This window comes from Zophobas morio, unplaced genomic scaffold (genome assembly GCF_036711695.1).
Source record: "Zophobas morio isolate AGI-343-1 ecotype UQ-CSIRO unplaced genomic scaffold, CSIRO_AGI_Zmor_V1 ptg000030l, whole genome shotgun sequence".
In the NCBI taxonomy this organism is placed as follows: Eukaryota; Metazoa; Arthropoda; class Insecta; order Coleoptera; family Tenebrionidae; genus Zophobas; species Zophobas morio.
Window position 1 is genome coordinate 5460557 of NW_026972135.1, and position 24093 is coordinate 5484649.

The 24093-nt window shown below is 35.5% G+C and overlaps 1 protein-coding gene and 1 long non-coding RNA gene across 5 annotated transcripts in view; both read left to right on the forward strand.

Annotated features, from left to right (window-relative positions):
* Positions 1-24093, forward strand: part of LOC135138742 (uncharacterized) — a 340017-nt gene that overhangs the window by 164190 nt on the left and 151734 nt on the right. The gene's annotated exons all lie outside the window — the stretch shown is intronic.
* Positions 3-3909, forward strand: LOC135138378 (uncharacterized). Of its 2 annotated transcripts, XR_010282032.1 has the most exons (4): positions 3-2599; positions 2650-2788; positions 2840-3278; positions 3329-3909. It is a non-coding gene; the product is annotated as an uncharacterized LOC135138378 (long non-coding RNA). The 2 variants fall into 2 exon arrangements; XR_010282031.1 differs by having other exon boundaries at positions 2650-3278.

The window sequence follows — 24093 nt, forward strand, 5'->3', positions numbered from 1 at the left end:
TATTGGTGGATTGAGAAATAAATCTAAGAAATAAATTCATAATGATGTTGTTAAGTGTAAAATACCTATGAAAAAAGATCTAAAGACTGTGATGCCAAAAGTTACTTTAAGTCAAATAATAGTTTTCATCCATAGCAACATTTAGCCTCATAATTGCATGTTAGGTAACTTTCGGACTCGTGCGCTTCGTATATGTGAAAACAGGTAATTAACCCATCATTCCGGGCACAATTTTGTTTTTGGAACGAAGTACTAGATTAATAAATTTAAAATTGGAAACCCGAAATTTCAACACAAGCCGGTGAAATTCATGAGGTGTATTATTTCACGATATGGATTCGTAAAATTTAAGGCACAATCTCAACATTCAAATTGTAATTGATAGACTCCGGCTTTATCTAGTTAAGTAATTTTATCTTTGTTGTTCAGTAACTGATTTCTGGTTGAATTAATTTTTATAAATGAAATATTAACATTTTTATTCACTCTATTTAGTATGTTTTTAATTTTGTAAGATAATGTTTCAATAAAATCCAGAAAATAATATCTACCTATGTCTTCCTTAGTATCATGGTCCGTTTTGAACAACGAGCAACATTGTTTTTTTTTTAATTTTGTATCTTATTTTGTCAATTAGATTGTGGATTAATTTTACTTTAAAGTCATTATTTATTGCAATTTGTTTTATGGACTGAAGTTCTTTATTATAGTTTTCATGGTTTAGATTAGAATTGAACAATATTTCAATTAAAGATGCAAAAGTTGATATTTTATGAATCCATAGGTGGTTGGAAGAATTGCAAATAATGTTGTCTGTGTATGTTTTATTGGCCCAATATCTTACAAAATTAAAAACATTCTTGGAGAAATATTAAACACGAGAGGCCAAAAGTTGCTATAAACGAAGTCATTCTTTTCATCTTTAGTACACTTTGACCCCATATGGATTCATACAAAACAACTTTCAGGCTCACAGTCCAAGGGGACATTAAATTAGTAACCCTTGTTTTAAGAATACCAAATCGTCTTTCAAATATCGGCGGATTGAGAAATTAATAAATCAAAGGGACAGATTTATAATTATGTTGTTTACTGTGGAGTATCTACGAAAAAAATCCAAAGACTGTGATTCCAAAAGTTAATTTAAATCAAATAATAGTTTTTATCCATAGCAACATTTGGGTTCATAATTACTGCTCCATTAAAATATTAAACTGGTTTTTCAAATTTCGCTTGTTTCTTGGATAAAATAATATAAAATACGAGAGGCCAAAAATTGCTACAAATGTAATTAATGATTATAAAAGAGTATAAGTAATTATTTTCATCTTTAGTACACTTTTGTCACACAAATTCATACAAAACAACTTTCAGGTTCACAACTCAAGCTAAAGTTAAATTAATTGTCGTTGTTTTAAGATTATCAAATTGTGATTCAAATACCGGAAGAAAGAAAAACAAATCTAAGAAACAATTTCATGGTGATACTATTAACTGTAAAGTACCCATGAAAAAAATCTAAAGAATGCGATATCAAAAGTTACTTTATATCAAATAATACATTTCATGCATAGTAACATTTGATCTTATAATTACATGTTTCGGAATAATGAGCTTCATATCTATCATTTCAAGTACAATTTTTGTTTTTGGAAATGAAATTCCAAGTGATTAGAAAATAAAACAGAAGCTCAAAAATGTATGGAAACGATGCATGACGTTCCAAGATATTAATTCCTAAAATTTAAAGCACACCCTTAAGCAAATATCCAGATTGGCTCCATAAGTAGAAAAATAATTTAAGAGATTAACAAAAACTTGTACTGCTAATTGTAGAAGTGCCTGTACACACAACCATAAAAGTAAATTTCTTACTCCAACTTAAACTGGTATTTTAAAATTGACATGTACGCCTTTCTTGGAGAAATATAAAAAGAGAGGTTAAAAGCTGCTAAAAAATAGTAATGTTTCTTTTTTCGAAATCGCGCAGTAATGTGCTTTTTCTATGTTCAAAAATCGGCACAGAAATTAAATGCGGTGTTGTCATATTAGTATTATCTACCTCCACAATTACATTTTACAAGGTTATAAATTGTTTTTCGGTTTAGCAGTAATTCTATACTCTTTGATAACCCTTTTTATTAGTTATTAGAAACACATCCGGTTTATTAATTTTATAAATATAATTTATTAACTAAATTTGCGCGTAATCTCGCAACGTCGCAACCTTGCATGGCAACAGCGGATTTCTTGAAGTGCAGCGACATTCTATGGCAGCGAACAATGTGTATCCACATAACCTGTAATAAGTTTTTGTTCGGTGCAGAAACAACCATGGAAAACATTATATGGAGAATATCTCATTTTGCATACGAGTATTTCGCTGAAAAAGAAAATTCTGTGAAATCAACATTTTGGGCTACATAGTCGTTGTTAAAGTCAACTCTGTTAATATAAAACAGCATAGATATAATCTAAGTACACCAAGTTCTCAAGCAAAAAATATAGGTTATGTTTCCCAGAAATCAAATATATTTACAAGAGAAAACTTACGAAAATTTTTAACAGAGTCCCGTGATTAATGTACCTAATGTCAAAGGTAATCTCAAAGAAGGTCAATCACATTGTCTATAAAACATAATGTTTTAGGTATATTTTTTATTCGAAGTTGTAGGAGTATGCGGAAAGGAAGAATTTGAACAATTTTCTTGTATCTACATAACCTATAATAAGCTTTTATTATTATTACAGAACAGATTATTAGCTTACATGCCCATTTTAAATGAAAGTATGAAGCATACCTCTTATTTTTCGGCACTTTTAATATTTTTGCTTGCAGAAAGATCTGCAGCAATTGCAAAATAGAGATGGATAGCAATAATAACAAGCAGTTTACATGCATTCGACCGAACTTGCAAAAACTGGCAGATAATATATCAAATTTATTACCTAAAAACTCAGCCACAGTTTATGAAAAGCGGTATGAATTTTTTTTTTTTTTGCGCAGAAACAACCATGCAAAATATATGGAGAACACCTCATTGCATACGAGTATTTCGCTGAAAAAGCAAATTCTGTGAAATCTTTAACACTTTGGGCTGCATAGTCGTAGTTAAAGTCAACTCTGTTAATAAAAAACAGCATAGATATATCTAAGTACACCAAGTTTTCAAGCAAAAAATATAGGTTACATTGCCAAGAAATCAAATATATTTACAAGAGAAGACTTACCAAAATTTTTAACAGAAGCCCGTGATTAAATGTACACGATGTTAAAGGTGATCTCAAACAAGGTCAATCACATTGTCTATAAATCATTATGTTTTAGGTTTATTTTTTATTAGAAGTTGTAGGAGCATGTGGAATGGATAAATTGAAAAATAATGACGGCATTCAAGACAAAAACGATACGCTAATAATTAAAATTCCAACGTCTAAAACTGGCAAAGCACGAGAATTTACAAATATGTGTAAAAATATTTATCCAATTGAAATATAGTAAAAATACCTAATTTTAAGACCGCACCATACACCAGACAAATCATTATTTATACATTACATTTGGATAGTGAATGCAGCAGCTGCTGCATTGTACAAATATACCTGCAAACACACTGTAACAAATTATGCAGACACCTCTTTTGACTAAAAGATATATATTTAACTTTATCCATACGTTGTCAACTTTGTTAATAATTGCAATCTCTAACTTCAAAAGAAATATGAATAATCTACTTTGGTGTTTTATAGTAGTATTAAATGTTCATAGAATATAATTGCACTTACTACGAAGTAAGCTTTCCTAGTTTTAAGTTGTTTTCTTTTCTCTTTGATTATCTTAATTTCTTCAGCCTCTATGTGGCTGTTTTAATTCCAAAAAATTGTTTCTGAATAAACTGATTCATACCACTTTTTCTTTCTTTTACTCGAAAACAGTTTAAACTATAACTCCAAATATTTACCTACTTTACAACGTGTCAAGCATTCGGTTGTTGTAAATGATGCAACCATAAATACAAATTTGAACACTGATATGACAGGTTTGAGGCTAGGATGTGGTTTTCATATACTCCCATTACTTGTTGCCTAAATCTGGCGCGAGGCCAAAAGTTATTATTGACGTATATATATATATATATAAACTTTGCTCGTTTAATAGTATGTATAAGATATGCAGAGATATGCAGTTGCATATCCTCCAAAAATTGAAAAGAAGTGTAATAACACAACTAAATTTATTTACAAATTATAAAAACAGGTTTATCAAGCTTATTTTTTTTAATAAAAAATACATAGATAAATAAAATTTTTAAAAATTATTGTCTTACACTAAATAGTGACAAATAAATAAAAATTAATAATAATAGGCCATTTAATTAGTATTTTTGTATCAATTTATTTTTAAATACTTTTCTAAATATTGTAGCAAAAAATTTTGCCGATGATCCGAAAACATATATTTGTAAATAGAAATGCGGTTTGTAGCAGAAGAGCTACAAAACACAGTGCCTTCTTGAAGAATAAATTCAGGAAAAGACCAGTACAGGGCACGATTGATAAAACCGTTAATTGTTAATTTAGAAGAGTCGAGTGATGATGACAGTGACTATTTCGATCAATAAATAAGCAGTAGTAGTTAATAAGTAAACAGTTGTGTATGTCAAAATTCTAACTAATTTGCTGTAATAAAAAATGATTGAGTACAAAGTTACTTTGTTTTTACTTAAAATAAAAAAATCGAAAGGCGCAGTTATCGGTAAATACAAAACTCAGTCCTGCCCTGTGCTTTTACCAGAAAAGGTCTTTTCTATCGGTGAGCGGGTTTAAAACATCCGGTTGTGACGGCCTATTGAATTATAATGGGAGTCAAATTGGTGTGAAGTCATAAACGCCTTATATGTTTGAGGGAACTCTACCTCCGGCATATGGAACAGACGACCTGACCTCCGGGTTACCCCCTTCGTCTATCGTCATATATGTGATATATTTGGAATGAGGGGAACCCCTACAATTCGAATCTCAAAAGAGGGGAAACGATTTCTAGTATTTTAAAAGGTCATATATAACATATATAATAATAAAAAAAAAAAAAAAAAAAAAAAAAAAAAAAAGTGACCTTTGGTTGTTCGTAAATTTCTTAAGAAGGCGGAATCTTTGGATAAAACTCGATTCAATACCTTTATTTGACTCAAAAGGACTCATAATAGTGCAAGGTACTGTATTTACTATTAAAACCACATATTTAACTCGATATTTGCACTTAATTTCCTTTTTTCATAATCAACTGTCAACGCTGACATTTCCAACTAAAAAATGAGTCTAAACCAAATTGTTTCGCCTACAACGGAGAATGTTCAACTCGAAATCCGACGAACACCTATTACTGCAGTCTCCGAAGAGGTCGATGGAGCAAGTGGCATCACCTCGGGAAACACTACCACAAGGACAATTAACAACGTATTAGTCTCTAATGTTTCTCAGACAAATCAGCCTCAGACCATTAGAAGACGAGAAGAACCAAAAAAGTGTAAAAAATGGTCTCTAGACATGAATTTACATATTATGCGCTTATATTATAAAATTACAAACAATGAAACTGATGTAAGTAATTATCGTACAGCTCTACACGAAGCCTTTAGCCGTGAGTACCCAAATTTTCCAGTTACCATTCAAAATTTAGCAGATCAACGTAGAGCTATAGTTAAAAATAACTACATACCTCAACTTACTCTAGAACAATTAAAAAATGAACTTTCTAAAACCATTAATCCACTACCTGAAGATATCAACAACACAGTACCAAATACATTACTGACTGACACATCTGTCACCAATTTGTCAAAAACAACATCTCAAAATAAGATCCCAATTATACCACAAAATAGTAATAGTAGTATATTAAATACACCAGAGACACGAACTGACAGATTTACTAAAGATTTATTAAACAAAACACCTCATAATAAGATCACAACCGTAACACAAATTACCAACACATTAACTGACAAATCACTTAACAATTCATCAAGAACAATCCAAAACCAAATTAACATCACAGATAATCTACAAAACACGTACTACAACACAGAAGACACATTAATCAAAACTGTAAACAAAAATTTTAAATTTCACATTAATTTCCAAAATGAAATTGAAGACCAATTTAAATTAACTTTCGAAACATGTTCTAAATTAAAACCAAATGATAGACAATCACTTCCCCGCCAGTTTTATTCTAAAAAGTTTCTGGCAATTGTAGAAATAATGAACTCCTTCATTTTACCAAAATATCTCACAAACTCGATCTCTTTTGAAAAACTTCATACAATTATCTACTGTGCAGCTTTAACTTGTATTCAAATTAACACATGTAAAAATAACATAATAAATACAAACAACAATCGCATACCCTCCACCCCTCATTGGGAAACACGGTTAAATTATAAAATTAATAACATTAGAAAACAACTGGGTCAAATAACACAGTACCTTAGAGGAGTTAAAACACCACACATCATGACATGTATGCATTTGATACTGACCAACAATAATTTTCATCAAACTGATTACGATGAGTACAACACAACACTATCCGAAATTAAAGATACACTATTACAAAAGCTTTCCTTATATAGCAAAAGACTTAAAAGATACAAACAATCACATCTCAGAAAAATTCATAACACTAAATTTTTAAACAACGAAAAACTATTCTATCAACATTTAACTAATTCAAGCAAAACTCAATTATCCGGTGAACTACCAAGTTCACAAGATGTAACAACATTTTGGTCAAAACTTTGGTCTCAAGAATTTGAATTTAACAAATCTGCCAAATGGATTCCTCATATATATCCCTGTTAAAAATGCCCAATCAAATCCAATCTAAATTATTTTGGGATCGCCCAATATAAATTAAATTGGGTACGCCCAATCAAATCCAATCTGCGAGTAGTCCGCACGCCAATCGGACAAAGACGGTAAAAAAAGGCCACCACAATGGTCACGTGGTACGCAAGCAAACATATTATCACTATTATAGCGAACAATAAAACTTTTTTAAAAAACAACCCTTTTACGCGGGTTTAAGTGTTAATATTATCCGAGAGGAGTATATTTTTGGGAAAAAATTCTGTGTTCGACACGATAAGATTTATGACGATAAGCGTAATCAAAAAAATTGCATAAATATTTTCCTGCGTATTAGCAACCCCCATAAGGAGGTCGACGAAGAACGTAACCACCCACTTCGATCAGAAGTCGTAAAGAAACACATTACGCAACCATTATGCATCCTACGGCAACGATACGGACCGTAGGTGCCTCAATATTACGTTTAAACGACGGTCACAGTGTCGCCCAATCTGGCCCAATCAAATACAATCCCAAATTGGGGGCGCCCAATCTCGCCCAATCTGCGAATAATTCGCACGCCAATCGCAGAAAGCAGGTAAAAAATGACCACCACAATGGTCACGTGGTACGCAAGCAAACATATTATCACTATTATAGCGAACAATAAACCTTTTTTAAAAAACAACCCTTTTACGCGGGTTTAAGTGTTAATACTGTCCGACCGGAGTATATTTTTAGGAAAAAATTCTGTGTTCGACACGATAACGTTTACAGCGATAAGCATACCAAAAAAAAATGCATAAATATTGTCTGCGTATTAGCAACCCCCATAAGGGGGTCGACGGAGAACGTAACCACCCACTTCGATGAGAAGTCGTAAAGAAACACATTACGCAACCATTTTGCATCCTACGGCAACGATACGGACCGTAGGTGCCTCAATATTACGTTTAAACGACGGTCACAGTGTCGCCCAATCTGGCCCAATCAAATCCAATCCCAAATTGGGGGCGCCCAATCAAATCCAATCTGCGAATAATTCGCACGCCAATCGCACAAAGAAGATAAAAAATGACCACCACAATGGTCACGTGGTACGCAAGCAAACATATTATCACCATCATAGCGAACAATAAAACTTTTTTAAAAAACAACCCTTTTACGCGGGTTTAAGTGTTAATACTGTCCGACCGGAGTATATTTTTGGGAAAAAATTCTGTGTTCGACACGGTAAGATTTATGACGATAAGCATAATCAAAAAAATGGCATAAATATTTTCCTGCGTATTAGCAACCCCCATAAGGGAGTCGACGGAGAACGTAACCACCCACTTCGATGAGAAGTCGTAAAGAAACACATTACGCAACCATTTTGCATCCTACGGCAACGATACGGACCGCACGTGCCTCAATATTACGTTTAAACGACGGTCACAGTGTCGCCCAATCTGGCCCAATCAAATCCAATCCCAAATTGGGGGCGCCCAATCAAATCCAATCTGCGAATAATTCGCACGCCAATCGTACAAAGAAGGTAAAAATTGACCACCACAATGGTCACGTGGTACGCAAGCAAACATATTATCACTATTATAGCGAACAATAAAACTTTTTTAAAAAACAACCCTTTTACGCGGGTTTAAGTGTTAATACTGTCCGACCGGAGTATATTTTTGGGAAAAAATTCTGTGTTCGACACGGTAAGATTTATGACGATAAGCATAATCAAAAAAATTGCATAAATATTTTCCTGCGTATTAGCAACCCCCATAAGGGAGTCGACGGAGAACGTAACCACCCACTTCGATGAGAAGTCGTAAAGAAACACATTACGGAACCATTTTGCATCCTACGGCAACGATACGGACCGTAGGTGCCTCAATTTCACGTTTAAACGACGGTCACAGTGTCGCCCAATCTGGCCCAATCAAATCCAATCCCAAATTGGGGGCGCCCAATCAAATCCAATCTGCGAATAATTCGCACGCCAATCGCACAAAGAAGGTAAAAAATGACCACCACAATGGTCACGTGGTACGCAAGCAAACATATTATCACTATTATAGCGAACAATAAAACTTTTTTAAAAAATAACCCTTTTACGCGGGTTTAAGTGTTAATACTGTCCGACCAGAGTATATTTTTGGGAAAAAATTCTGTGTTCGACACGATAACGTTTACAGCGATAAGCATACCAAAAAAAATGCATAAATATTGTCTGCGTATTAGCAACCCCCATAAGGGGGTCGACGGAGAACGTCACCACCCACTTCGATGAGAAGTCGTAAAGAAACACATTTCGCAACCATTTTGCATCTTACGGCAACGATACGGACCGTAGGTGCCTCAATATTACGTTTAAACGGCGGTCACAGTGTCGCCCAATCTGGCCCAATCAAATCCAATCCCAAATTGGGGGCGCCCAATCAAATCCAATCTGCGAATAATTCGCACGCCAATCGCACAAAGAAGGTAAAAAATGACCACCACAATGGTCACGTGGTACGCAAGCAAACATATTATCACCATCATAGCGAACAATAAAACTTTTTTAAAAAACAACCCTTTTACGCGGGTTTAAGTGTTAATACTGTCCGACCGGAGTATATTTTTGGGAAAAAATTCTGTGTTCGACACGGTAAGATTTATGACGATAAGCATAATCAAAAAAATGGCATAAATATTTTCCTGCGTATTAGCAACCCCCATAAGGGAGTCGACGGAGAACGTAACCACCCACTTCGATGAGAAGTCGTAAAGAAACACATTACGCAACCATTTTGCATCGTACGGCAACGATACGGACCGCACGTGCCTCAATATTACGTTTAAACGACGGTCACAGTGTCGCCCAATCTGGCCCAATCAAATCCAATCCCAAATTGGGGGCGCCCAATCAAATCCAATCTGCGAATAATTCGCACGCCAATCGTACAAAGAAGGTAAAAATTGACCACCACAATGGTCACGTGGTACGCAAGCAAACATATTATCACTATTATAGCGAACAATAAAACTTTTTTAAAAAACAACCCTTTTACGCGGGTTTAAGTGTTAATACTGTCCGACCGGAGTATATTTTTGGGAAAAAATTCTGTGTTCGACACGGTAAGATTTATGACGATAAGCATAATCAAAAAAATTGCATAAATATTTTCCTGCGTATTAGCAACCCCCATAAGGGAGTCGACGGAGAACGTAACCACCCACTTCGATGAGAAGTCGTAAAGAAACACATTACGGAACCATTTTGCATCCTACGGCAACGATACGGACCGTAGGTGCCTCAATTTCACGTTTAAACGACGGTCACAGTGTCGCCCAATCTGGCCCAATCAAATCCAATCCCAAATTGGGGGCGCCCAATCAAATCCAATCTGCGAATAATTCGCACGCCAATCGCACAAAGAAGGTAAAAAATGACCACCACAATGGTCACGTGGTACGCAAGCAAACATATTATCACTATTATAGCGAACAATAAAACTTTTTTAAAAAATAACCCTTTTACGCGGGTTTAAGTGTTAATAATGTCCGACCAGAGTATATTTTTGGGAAAAAATTCTGTGTTCGACACGATAACGTTTACAGCGATAAGCATACCAAAAAAAATGCATAAATATTGTCTGCGTATTAGCAACCCCCATAAGGGGGTCGACGGAGAACGTCACCACCCACTTCGATGAGAAGTCGTAAAGAAACACATTTCGCAACCATTTTGCATCTTACGGCAACGATACGGACCGTAGGTGCCTCAATATTACGTTTAAACGGCGGTCACAGTGTCGCCCAATCTGGCCCAATCAAATCCAATCCCAAATTGGGGGCGCCCAATCAAATCCAATCTGCGAATAATTCGCACGCCAATCGCACAAAGAAGGTAAAAAATGACCACCACAATGGTCACGTGGTACGCAAGCAAACATATTATCACCATTATAGCGAACAATAAAACTTTTTTAAAAAACAACCCTTTTACGCGGGTTTAAGTGTTAATACTGTCCGACCGGAGTATATTTTTGGGAAAAAATTCTGTGTTCGACACGGTAAGATTTATGACGATAAGCATAATCAAAAAAATGGCATAAATATTTTCCTGCGTATTAGCAACCCCCATAAGGGAGTCGACGGAGAACGTAACCACCCACTTCGATGAGAAGTCGTAAAGAAACACATTACGCAACCATTTTGCATCGTACGGCAACGATAATGACCGTAGGTGCCTCAATATTACGTTTAAACGACGGTCACAGTGTCGCCCAATCTGGCCCAATCAAATCCAATCCCAAATTGGGGGCGCCCAATCAAATCCAATCTGCGAATAATTCGCACGCCAATCGTACAAAGAAGGTAAAAATTGACCACCACAATGGTCACGTGGTACGCAAGCAAACATATTATCACTATTATAGCGAACAATAAAACTTTTTTAAAAAACAACCCTTTTACGCGGGTTTAAGTGTTAATACTGTCCGACCGGAGTATATTTTTGGGAAAAAATTCTGTGTTCGACACGGTAAGATTTATGACGATAAGCATAATCAAAAAAATTGCATAAATATTTTCCTGCGTATTAGCAACCCCCATAAGGGAGTCGACGGAGAACGTAACCACCCACTTCGATGAGAAGTCGTAAAGAAACACATTACGCAACCATTTTGCATCGTACGGCAACGATAATGACCGTAGGTGCCTCAATATTACGTTTAAACGACGGTCACAGTGTCGCCCAATCTGGCCCAATCAAATCCAATCCCAAATTGGGGGCGCCCAATCAAATCCAATCTGCGAATAATTCGCACGCCAATCGCACAAAGAAGGTAAAAAATGACCACCACAATGGTCACGTGGTACGCAAGCAAACATATTATCACCATTATAGCGAACAATAAAACTTTTTTAAAAAACAACCCTTTTACGCGGGTTTAAGTGTTAATATTATCCGACAGGAGTATATTTTTGGGAAAAAATTCTGTGTTCGACACGATAGGATTTATGACGATAAGCATACTCAAAAAAAAATGCATAAATATTTTCCTGCGTATTAGCAACCCCCATAAGGAGGTCGACGGAGAACGTAACCACCCACTTCGATGAGAAGTCGTAAAGAAACACATTACGCAACCATTTTGCATCCTACGGCAACGATACGTACCGTGGGTGCCTCAATATTACGTTTAAACGACGGTCACAGTGTCGCCCAATCTGGCCCAATCAAATCCAATCCCAAATTGGGGGCGCCCAATCAAATCCAATCTGCGAATAATTCGCACGCCAATCGCACAAAGAAGGTAAAAAATGACCACCACAATGGTCACGTGGTACGCAAGCAAACATATTATCACTATTATAGCGAACAATAAAACTTTTTTAAAAAATAACCCTTTTACGCGGGTTTAAGTGTTAATACTGTCCGACCAGAGTATATTTTTGGGAAAAAATTCTGTGTTCGACACGATAACGTTTACAGCGATAAGCATACCAAAAAAAATGCATAAATATTGTCTGCGTATTAGCAACCCCCATAAGGGGGTCGACGGAGAACGTCACCACCCACTTCGATGAGAAGTCGTAAAGAAACACATTTCGCAACCATTTTGCATCTTACGGCAACGATACGGACCGTAGGTGCCTCAATATTACGTTTAAACGGCGGTCACAGTGTCGCCCAATCTGGCCCAATCAAATCCAATCCCAAATTGGGGGCGCCCAATCAAATCCAATCTGCGAATAATTCGCACGCCAATCGCACAAAGAAGGTAAAAAATGACCACCACAATGGTCACGTGGTACGCAAGCAAACATATTATCACCATCATAGCGAACAATAAAACTTTTTTAAAAAACAACCCTTTTACGCGGGTTTAAGTGTTAATACTGTCCGACCGGAGTATATTTTTGGGAAAAAATTCTGTGTTCGACACGGTAAGATTTATGACGATAAGCATAATCAAAAAAATGGCATAAATATTTTCCTGCGTATTAGCAACCCCCATAAGGGAGTCGACGGAGAACGTAACCACCCACTTCGATGAGAAGTCGTAAAGAAACACATTACGCAACCATTTTGCATCGTACGGCAACGATACGGACCGCACGTGCCTCAATATTACGTTTAAACGACGGTCACAGTGTCGCCCAATCTGGCCCAATCAAATCCAATCCCAAATTGGGGGCGCCCAATCAAATCCAATCTGCGAATAATTCGCACGCCAATCGCACAAAGAAGGTAAAAAATGACCACCACAATGGTCACGTGGTACGCAAGCAAACATATTATCACCATTATAGCGAACAATAAAACTTTTTTAAAAAACAACCCTTTTACGCGGGTTTAAGTGTTAATACTGTCCGACCGGAGTATATTTTTGGGAAAAAATTCTGTGTTCGACACGGTAAGATTTATGACGATAAGCATAATCAAAAAAATTGCATAAATATTTTCCTGCGTATTAGCAACCCCCATAAGGGAGTCGACGGAGAACGTAACCACCCACTTCGATGAGAAGTCGTAAAGAAACACATTACGCAACCATTTTGCATCGTACGGCAACGATAATGACCGTAGGTGCCTCAATATTACGTTTAAACGACGGTCACAGTGTCGCCCAATCTGGCCCAATCAAATCCAATCCCAAATTGGGGGGCGCCCAATCAAATCCAATCTGCGAATAATTCGCACGCCAATCGCACAAAGAAGGTAAAAAATGACCACCACAATGGTCACGTGGTACGCAAGCAAACATATTATCACCATTATAGCGAACAATAAAACTTTTTTAAAAAACAACCCTTTTACGCGGGTTTAAGTGTTAATACTGTCCGACCAGAGTATATTTTTGGGAAAAAATTCTGTGTTCGACACGATAACGTTTACAGCGATAAGCATACCAAAAAAAATGCATAAATATTGTCTGCGTATTAGCAACCCCCATAAGGGGGTCGACGGGGAACGTAACCACCCACTTCGATGAGAAGTCGTAAAGAAACACATTACGCAACCATTTTGCATCCTACGGCAACGATACGGACCGTGGGTGCCTCAATATTACGTTTAAACGACGGTCACAGTGTCGCCCAATCTGGCCCAATCAAATCCAATCCCAAATTGGGGGCGCCCAATCAAATCCAATCTGCGAATAATTCGCACGCCAATCGCACAAAGAAGGTAAAAAATGACCACCACAATGGTCACGTGGTACGCAAGCAAACATATTATCACCATTATAGCGAACAATAAAACTTTTTTAAAAAACAACCCTTTTACGCGGGTTTAAGTGTTAATACTGTCCGACCAGAGTATATTTTTGGGAAAAAATTCTGTGTTCGACACGATAACGTTTACAGCGATAAGCATACCAAAAAAAATGCATAAATATTGTCTGCGTATTAGCAACCCCCATAAGGGGGTCGACGGGGAACGTAACCACCCACTTCGATGAGAAGTCGTAAAGAAACACATTACGCAACCATATTGCATCCTACGGCAACGATACGGACCGTGGGTGCCTCAATATTACGTTTAAACGACGGTCACAGTGTCGCCCAATCTGGCCCAATCAAATCCAATCCCAAATTGGGGGCGCCCAATCAAATCCAATCTGCGAATAATTCGCACGCCAATCGCACAAAGAAGGTAAAAAATTACCACCACAATGGTCACGTGGTACGCAAGCAAACATATTATCACCATTATAGCGAACAATAAACCTTTTTTAAAAAACAACCCTTTTACGCGGGTTTAAGTGTTAATAGTATCCGACCGGAGTACATTTTTGGGCAAAAATTCTGTGTTCGACACGATAACGTTTACATCGATAAGCATACCAAAAAAAATGCATAAATATTGTCTGCGTATTAGCAACCCCCATAAGGGTGTCGACGGAGAACGTAACCACCCACTTCGATGAGAAGTCGTAAAGAAACACATAACGTAACCATTTTGCCTCCTACGGCAATGCCACTGACATAATGTGCGAACGACGCTTTTCAATAAATGTGTGGGCCGATGTCGCTTGGATGAAACATATATTTTATGAAAATCAACCGTGTCCAGTAGAAACTATCAAAGAGCTTCCACGACGAGTGGAAGTGGCAGCCGCCAAAGTTGATGGAATTCCCGGTGTTTTTTTTAGGTCGTTTATGTTGCGACGTTCTGAAGCGTTTATTGCTAGTTATGGGCAACATTTTCGACATGTATTGTAAAGAGGTAGTAGCACTGTAAGTTGCTCTTATTTGTATTCTAATAAACAAAGTGGAATCGTTGTGACAAGGACCAAACTTCCGTCAGAATAAAAAGTCGATCACGATGAAGCATTATCAAAAATCGGTCCTTTTCAGGTCAACCATTTATTTCTATAACAAATAACCTTCCGCATTGACCTCCAACGATGAATGAATGAATGATAACCAGCAAAAAGTTGGTTTTACTTTTAATTGAAACTGAAAGTGTTTACATCGTTTTTATTGGAACGTTTTTCCACTTACTCTTTAAAAGGTGGATCAATGGCATCGCATCGAGGGTGGTTCATGGCGGTTTTGCCCATTCGATTTTTAATTTGTGTTTTAGTTCCCGAGCGTAAGCTAAGGAAGTGTAGTAATCGAGTCCATCAGACGATGGGTCACTTTCATGTTTTTTCGTATTTCCAACAAGGGTTGTATGTATGTACGTCTCCTAAGCGCAGTGGGTGGGTATCAGAGAGAACGGCGACCTGCGGGACTGTGATTGTGGGTTCGTTGCCGAACTTGGCCGCTTACTTTTTATTTACTTTCATTGGTATAACCAGAGTATAACGCTGTGACTACTTCTCTTTTGTGCTGCGATTAGAATTATGCATGTTGATGACGTCATCACAAATTCTGTTATTGAAAACATCATGAACGAGTCACCTCATTTTCTCGAAAATGTAAAGACCACGCACATCTTTTTATAATAATACCTAATAAAATAAGCATTATAATATAATAATAATTTTAGTCTTTTGTTTTGAGGAGACAACTTATTCAATTAAATTAAACAAATTTCTACGTAACATTTGTTCGATGTATAAACTGAAAAATGATTTTAATGTTATATAAAAATATACTCCTATACTTGTAGTGTACGAATTCGCTGTCAGTTTTTCCCTAAACGTTCACATTTTTGCAAAAAACATTACCCAACGCAATACGGTTATATTACTAACACCGGACAGGAGTCGCGGTGGCGCTGCGGCAAAGGCGGAACACCGAGACGTTCAACGCAGCCGTGCGACAGGCGGAAAATGGTTCGATGCTGAATGTGGCCGTCTTTTGTCTTATATTGGTAATACGCTGTGACTATTTTTCTTTCGTGCTGTGACTAGTATTATCTACTAGTATATTGATGACGTCATAACAGATTTTGTATTGGTCAAATGAAGAACGAGTCACCCCATTTCCTCGAAAATGTGAAAAACACGTCTTTATAATAACGATGATAAAATAAGACTTATAATTTTCAGAGAATTTTGTTCAATTGTGGTTTAATTCAAATCAAACTAATTTCTACGTGACATTCGCCCGATGTTTAAACATAAATAAACACGCGAGAATCCCGGATATGTTTCATTGTTACTTCAGGAGCGAGGCAATTTCTGTCGACACAACCTTCGACCAATTTTTATTAAGGTGCTGAACCGATAAATCGACTTCAGATATAGTGTCAAATATTTTGAAAAAGAGACAAAAGGAGCATTTCAAAGTTTGGGAGATTTGTCGCCAAACGTGACAGATTCATATCACATTCACACAAGGTGGGGCATTGTGGGGCTCTTTGTATAAGTCACCGTAAACATACACAAGTATTTCCAACTTAAGAAAATGTACGACACTAAAAAATGTTTTATTCAATGTAAGGTACAAGTAATAACTACAATATAATTAATGTGTGAAAAAGTACTTACCTTGAAGGGTATTGAGGTACAATTTCAATAATATATATATATATATGTTCATAAAGTGGGCTTTTCCGCACATTTTTCGAGTAAATTTCAGTCAGTTTGGCATATTTTGTGCACTTTCGCACTGGTGCCAAACTACCACCGCACCCGGTCGGCAGTTCGGCACGTGATTTGGCAACATGGTATAGGATCGACAAACATGCAACAGAAAATCATTAATTGAAAGCAGAATTTCTTCTTTCCACAGGTAGATGGCAATATGAGAATATTTATCATAAGCAAAATCGGAAAATAGTGAATAATGCCAAAGTTCGGCGACCAATTCAAGCAGTAATTCAAATTTTTAACAAACAATTCTAGTACTGGGAACCAAAGGCATTATTAACTGTTTAAATTTTCGTATTTTGGTGACTGACAGCTATTTTCTTGTGTGCCAAACTGCCTGGTGCATGTGTACGGTACGCAATTAACAGGCAGTTTCGCATGATTTTTATTTTTTCCTAAAATATTTTTAACAACAAAAGACTTTATATTACACGTAAGAATATTCGGAGCAAGGTAAGTGTAAGTATTATACGTACAGTATATATATTTTTTTTATTAAAAAAAAACATCACATTATAAATTGTGTTTGGACATGTTAAGTGGTTGCTGATGTTCCAACAGACCAACTCAGTCGGAAATTGACATCTAGAGATTTTTTATGGTGTAATGGTCCAATTTAAGCGAAAATTTAAAATTTCAGCAAAAATGATATACTTAGAAATTAAAAACGTCATTAATTGTCATAATTTTCTCATTTCGCTGACTGTGACATTTTGATAAATTTTAACGTGTGTGTCAAACTGTTGCTGCTTGCGTACAGTACGCATTATAATAATGCATTTAATAATAATAATGCATTTATTTCCAACGGGTTAGACAACCACCCAATTACAGGAAAAATAATATAACAGAAAGATTAATTCAAAATTAAAAAAAAAAAAGGAAAAAAAAAGAAATACGGTGACGTGCTCCTATTCTAAATTAATAATAAGTACAATAATAATAGATAAACATAATAAAAAATAATAAACTTATGTTTCTAAGATGTGTATGGTGATGTCAATTAAGTGTTTCACAGAATCGTAATTAATGTCACAATGATATCTAATCAGGTTAAAGTGATTACACATTAAACTAACTGGCGCTTTTAGTAATACATTGGTTCTATATTTAGGACAATAAAATGTAAGGCTGTTTCGAGAATTTATTCTGGGTACTAAAAATGGGATTCTATTAAGTATATAAGAGCATTCAATTTTGTTATTGAGAATATTATATAAAAATTTTACAGTTTGAATTGAACGACGTGTGCTTAAAGAATTACAATTGAATCGTTTTAACAACACAGCATGGTCCGACCCCTGAGGAGGATAGATGCCGTCACACAAATAAGCAAGAAATTTCAAAAACTTTCTTTGTATCTTTTCTATATGTGAAATATGTACTTGATAGATAGGGTACCAAATAATTGCGGCATATTCTAATCTAGATCTTACTAGAGAAAAATATAAAGTAAGCAATGCCTGTACATTATTGAAAGCCTTGCAATTACGGTATATGAAACCAAATGATCGATAAGCTTTTGTCACGCAGTCATTGATATGATCTATAAAATACAATTTGCTGTCGAAAAGGACACCCAGATCGCGATGGGTGTTGGCTCTTGTTAAATTTTCACTTCTTATGTTATAATTGAAAGTTATATTGGTTAGTTTTCGTGAATAAGTCATTGTGTAACATTTTAGCGTATTTAGGCTCAGACGATTAACTTCACTCCAGTTCGTTACAGAAAGCAAATCCTTTTGAAGACGTTCACAATCACCCGTACAGTTGACTTCAGAAAATAATTTTAAGTCGTCAGCAAACAGTAATGATTCACAAGACACAACATTACACACATCATTGACGAATAACAAAAACAACAGAGGCCCCAGGTTGGAACCTTGTGGAACTCCCGATGTTGGAAAAAACGATGTAGAGCAGAAGTTATGATATTTCACGAATAATTCTCTGTTTAGTAAATACGATTCAAGGAGAAGTAACAACGATAACGAAAAACCAAACGCCTGTAATTTTTTTATTAAGAGATAGTGATCTATTTGATCGAAGGCTTTTCTAAAATCTGTATAGATAACATCTACTTGGTTTTTGCGATCAATTGCTTCCGATACGTATTGATTAAAACAAGCCAAGTTGGTAACAGTCGATTTGTTCTCCATGAAACCATGTTGAGATGGCGTAATAAAACAACGAATATTTGAATAGATCTGTTTGTATATAATAGATTCCAATACCTTGGCAAAATTACATAGGAGACAAATTGGCCTATAATTCTCGACTAACGAAGGATCTCCAGTTTTGAATATTGGAGTGACAGCAGCTCTTTTCCAAAGTTCAGGAAATACCGATGTTTTGATTATTAAATTGAATAAGATATAGAGAGGTTTAACGAAGATGTAAGCGCAATCTTTTAGTAAAAAACTTGGAATATGATCAACCCCAGCAGTTAAGGAATTTTTACAATTTTTTAGGGCCTGCAGTATTTCATCCTCAGAAATGTGACAAATTGAAACTAGAAGATTGGGAATGTCTTGGGTACATTGCGGCAATGAGATATTAGGATCAGAGGGTATATAAACACTGTTGAAAAAGGAACTGAAAGCATTCACTATCTCGTTTGGATTTGACAAATCCTGTCCGTTAAAATTCATAATGTTTGGGATTCGAGAACCCCCTCGTTTATTTTGAATGAATGCCCAAAACTTCTTTGGATCTTGAGTAATTGACCTTTGAATATCCTGTAAATATTGTGTATAACTTTGTGAGATGAGAGATTTGGTTATTGATCGAAAGTGCTTGAATTTATCATAGTCAGATTGTCTTCTGAATTTTTTGAATTTCTTATGAAAATATGCTTTCTGACGTAAACACTCGATAATCTTACGATCAAACCACGGAGGAAAGACTTGGTGTTTTTTGTTATATTTAAATTTAGGTACTGAAATTTCGAAAAGCTTGTTTAAAGTTTCGTAAAACATCGAGCAAGCCGTATTAACATCTAACGAATTATTATCCAAAAACGACCAGTCGACCAATGAAAGTGCGTTATAGAGTGACGGGAAGTTGGCTTTTTTGAAATTGAACTGCATAGTCTGCGTGTTAACACTGAAATTATTTGGCTGTGTACTTTCAATATTTATCTGGATTTCCAATGGTGGATGATATTTGTCAATTTCAGCTAGGGGATGCTCTGATAAATCAACAGAAGATACAGTATTTGAAAATACCAGGTCAAGCGTGCGATTTGTCACATTGAGTATGTTATTGTGTTGGCAGAAATTATGGAAACTACTGAAATTATTCAGCAGTTCCGTATATTTGTTATTGTGATTGTCAAGAAAATGTGGAACATTAAAATCTCCTAAAACAATTACTTTGTTATTATTGACTTCATCAATGTTGCTAAAAAGATCAATAAAAGTTTCATAATCATCAAAAGAGGTAGATGGTGGTATATACAACACAAATACACAGAAACCATTATTAAAATTGTTACAAGTAGATATCATTATACCAACAACATCTATTGAAGGCAGAGCGTTAGTGATGAAACTTAAATTAATTTGTTTACTAAAATAATTGTCATGAATAGCTATAAGGACGCCTCCTCCTCTAGATACGTTGATGGCGTTAAGGTCTCTGTCTTTTCTGTATATTAAGTAATTTTTTGGAAACAATTCGCTATTAGAAATGCTATCACAAAGCCAGGTTTCTGATAAAGATATAAAGTCATAAGATGAAGCACATATATTATTGTAGAACTCGTTTACTTTAGATCGCAATCCACGGACGTTTTGGTAAAATAAAATAGTCGAGCATTGGTGATTGGGTGAGTCTATCAGTTTAAAGTAACAATGCGAGGAGTACCGTTGACGTAGCGAATTTTAAGATTAGTTTCTCCACTCGCAGTTCTAGTTTCTAGTTGTTGTCTAAGTTGTTGATACATTTCCAGCTGCCTCGGTGTTCTATCAAATGATATCCTAATATTTGTAAATCCCCCATGGTTTTGGAGATTCTTTGTACCTCTGATGATGTTAAGTACATCAGTATCATTCCTTAATATGACTCTCAGCGGTCGAATACGAGCTTTGTTATAGCGGCCCAATCTTTGGAAACTTTGAATTACCTCACTGGGATCAGTGCTATTGTGGGTGACGTTGAGAATTTCAGATATAATTGTCTTCTCATTTTCCAGACGCTCATCTTTTGAATTATTCGCAGAAGCTTGCTCTGGTACATTGTAAATAATAATATTCCTACTCCTTTTATTACGCTCTAGAACTTCGTGAACGACTTCTTCGAGAATTGGACTACTTTGAATATTTTGTGGTTGCTTTTCATCCAATACTGCCTTGATTTCAATGATCTGTTGCTGACAATTTGCCAAGTCTTTCTTGACGTTTTCTGACGCCGTAGAGTTTTTTAATTCTGAGACGTTAAGCTTCAAAGTCGTAATATCATCTTCCATCCTCTTTATTCTCTCGTGAGTTTGTTTAAATTGTTCGTTAATCGCTTCACGGATAGCTTGATTTACTTCTGATTTCAAATCTTTTTTTAATTCAGAGAATTGTTTTTGGATTAAATCCACAATTGATAATTCTGTGATAGGCTCAGGCGAACATGTATGACAAATCCAGGTAGGCATATCTATGGCGTCTAGGTTTAAGTCCAAACAAGCGAGGTGATAACGTTTTTTACAGTTACCATTGCATTTAATGGAAGGGGTGGTTGGGACGACACCCGCGTTACAAGTAGGGCAATTGGTGGGCATTTTAGAATCAGTCAGTTAACAAGCAGTTTAAAAAAAAAAAAAAAGCGAAAAAAGCGAACAATCACAGACGGGGACACACTTCTTCGCACCGACGGGATCCTTCGTGGTGACTAACTTAACAGTGACAAACTAGCATGGACCACGGAAAGGAATCAGATAGGGTGTACATAGGTGGTTATAATCTACACTAATGGATAGAGTAATTTAGTGGGAAGCGCCAATGTATGAGTAAAAGTTTTTCAACTCTGATTATTTTTAACACACACACAATGTGGATAAGATACAAATAAAAAGTGGAAAAGATGATTCGTTTTAGGTGTAAAGAGCTGAATTATCTTACGTGAAAAACGGCCCAAATTTGCTGAATGAGTGCGAACGTTTGTATACTCCGTACTGTCCAAAAATCACTTTTATTTAACAAGAATTTACCAGTCAAATTTAGAATAATTTGTGGAGCACAGCAACAGAATTATCTTTCGCTAAAGGATTATGCAGTACTTACTTAATTTTTTCGAAAACAAGCAAGTTCTGCAGTAAATAATGTATCTGAACGTAAAAATCGGTTTTTTAATGTTTCAATAGCCTAATACAAACCGCAATTTACATCTTAAACAAACAGGAATACTAGGGAAGTAAGGGTGTAATTGATTGTAATAATTTTCGTATTTTGATGACCGACCTTGACAAGGTATCTTTGGTGCCAAACTGCCTGTTGCATGCATACGGTACGCATTTAACAGGCAGTTTCGCATGATTTTTATTTTTTCCTAAAATATTTCATCGTTAAAAAAAGGTATTTTTAACAACAAAAGACTTTATATTACGCGTAAGAATATTCTGAGCAAACTAAGTGTAAGTATTATGCAGTATATGTTTTTTTATTAAAAAAAAAAAGAATATTTCTGCATTATGAATTGTGTCTGGACATGTTAAATGGATGCTCATGTCCTAACAGACCTACTCAGTCGGAAATTGACATTTTTAGCAAACAGAAGTGGTTAGGGAAGTAAGAACAAACTTAAGTTTCACCACTTTCGCATTTTGCTTAAGTTGCCAGGGATTTACGTATTTATTGGACAAACTAATTAGAGATTTTTAATGGTGTAATGGTCCAATTCAAGCGAAAATTTTAAATTTCAGCAAAAATGATATACTTGGAAATTAAAAACGTCATTAATTGTCATAATTTTCGCATTTTGCTGACAATGATATTTTGATAGATTTTAACGTGTGTGTCAAAAATGGTTAAACTGTTGCTGCTTGCGTACAGTACGCATTATGCAGTACTTACTTAATTTTTTCGAAAACAAGCAACTTCTGCAGTAAATAATGTATCTGAACGTAATAATCGGTTTATTAATGTTTCAAAAGCCTAATAAAAACTGCAATTTACATCCTAAACAAACAGGAGAAACTAGGGAAGTAAAGGTGTAATTAATTGTAATAATTTTCGCATTTTGATGACCTTGACAGGTATCTTGGGTGCCAAACTGCCTGTTGCATGCATTCGGTACTCATTTAACAGGCAGTTTCGCATGATTTTTATTTTTTCCTAAAATATTTCATCTTTAAAAAAAGGGATTTTGAACAACAAAAGACTTTATCTTACGCGTAAGAATATTTTGAGCAAGCTAAGTGTAAGTATTATGCAGTATATGTTTTGTTATTAAAAAAAAGTATATTTCTACATTATGAATTGTGTCTGGACATGTTAAGTGGGTGCTGATGTCCTAACAGACCTACTAAGTCGGAAATTCACATCATTAGCAAACAGAAGTGGTTAAGGAAGTAAAAACAAAATTAAGTTTCGCCACTTTCGTATTTAGCTTAAGTTGCCATGGATTTACGTATTTATTGGACAAACTAATTAGAGGTTTTTAATGGGGTAATGGTCCAATTCAAGCGAAAACTTAAAATTTCAGCAAAAGTGATATACTTAGAAATTAAAAACGTCATTAATTGTCAAAATTTTCTCATTTTGCTGACTATGACATTTTATAAATTTTAGCGTGTGTGTCAAATTGTTGCTGCTTGCGTACAGTACGCATACTGCAGTACTTACTTAATTTTTTCGAAAACAAGCAACTTCTGCAGTAAATAATGTATCTGAACGTAATAATCGGTTTATTAATGTTTCAAAAGCCTAATACAAACTGCAATTTACATCTTAAACAAACAGGAGATACTAGGGAAGTAAGGGTGTAATTAATTGTAATAATTTTCGTATTTTGATGACCTTGACAGGTATCTTTGGTGCCAAATTGCCTGTTGCATGCATACGGTACGCATTTAACAGGCAGTTTCGCATGATTTTTATTTTTTCCCAAAAATATTTCATCTCTAAAAAAAGGGATTTTTAACAACAAAAGACTTTATATTACGCGTAAGAATATTCTGAGCAAGCTAAGTGTAAGTATTATGCAGTATATGTTTTGTTATTTA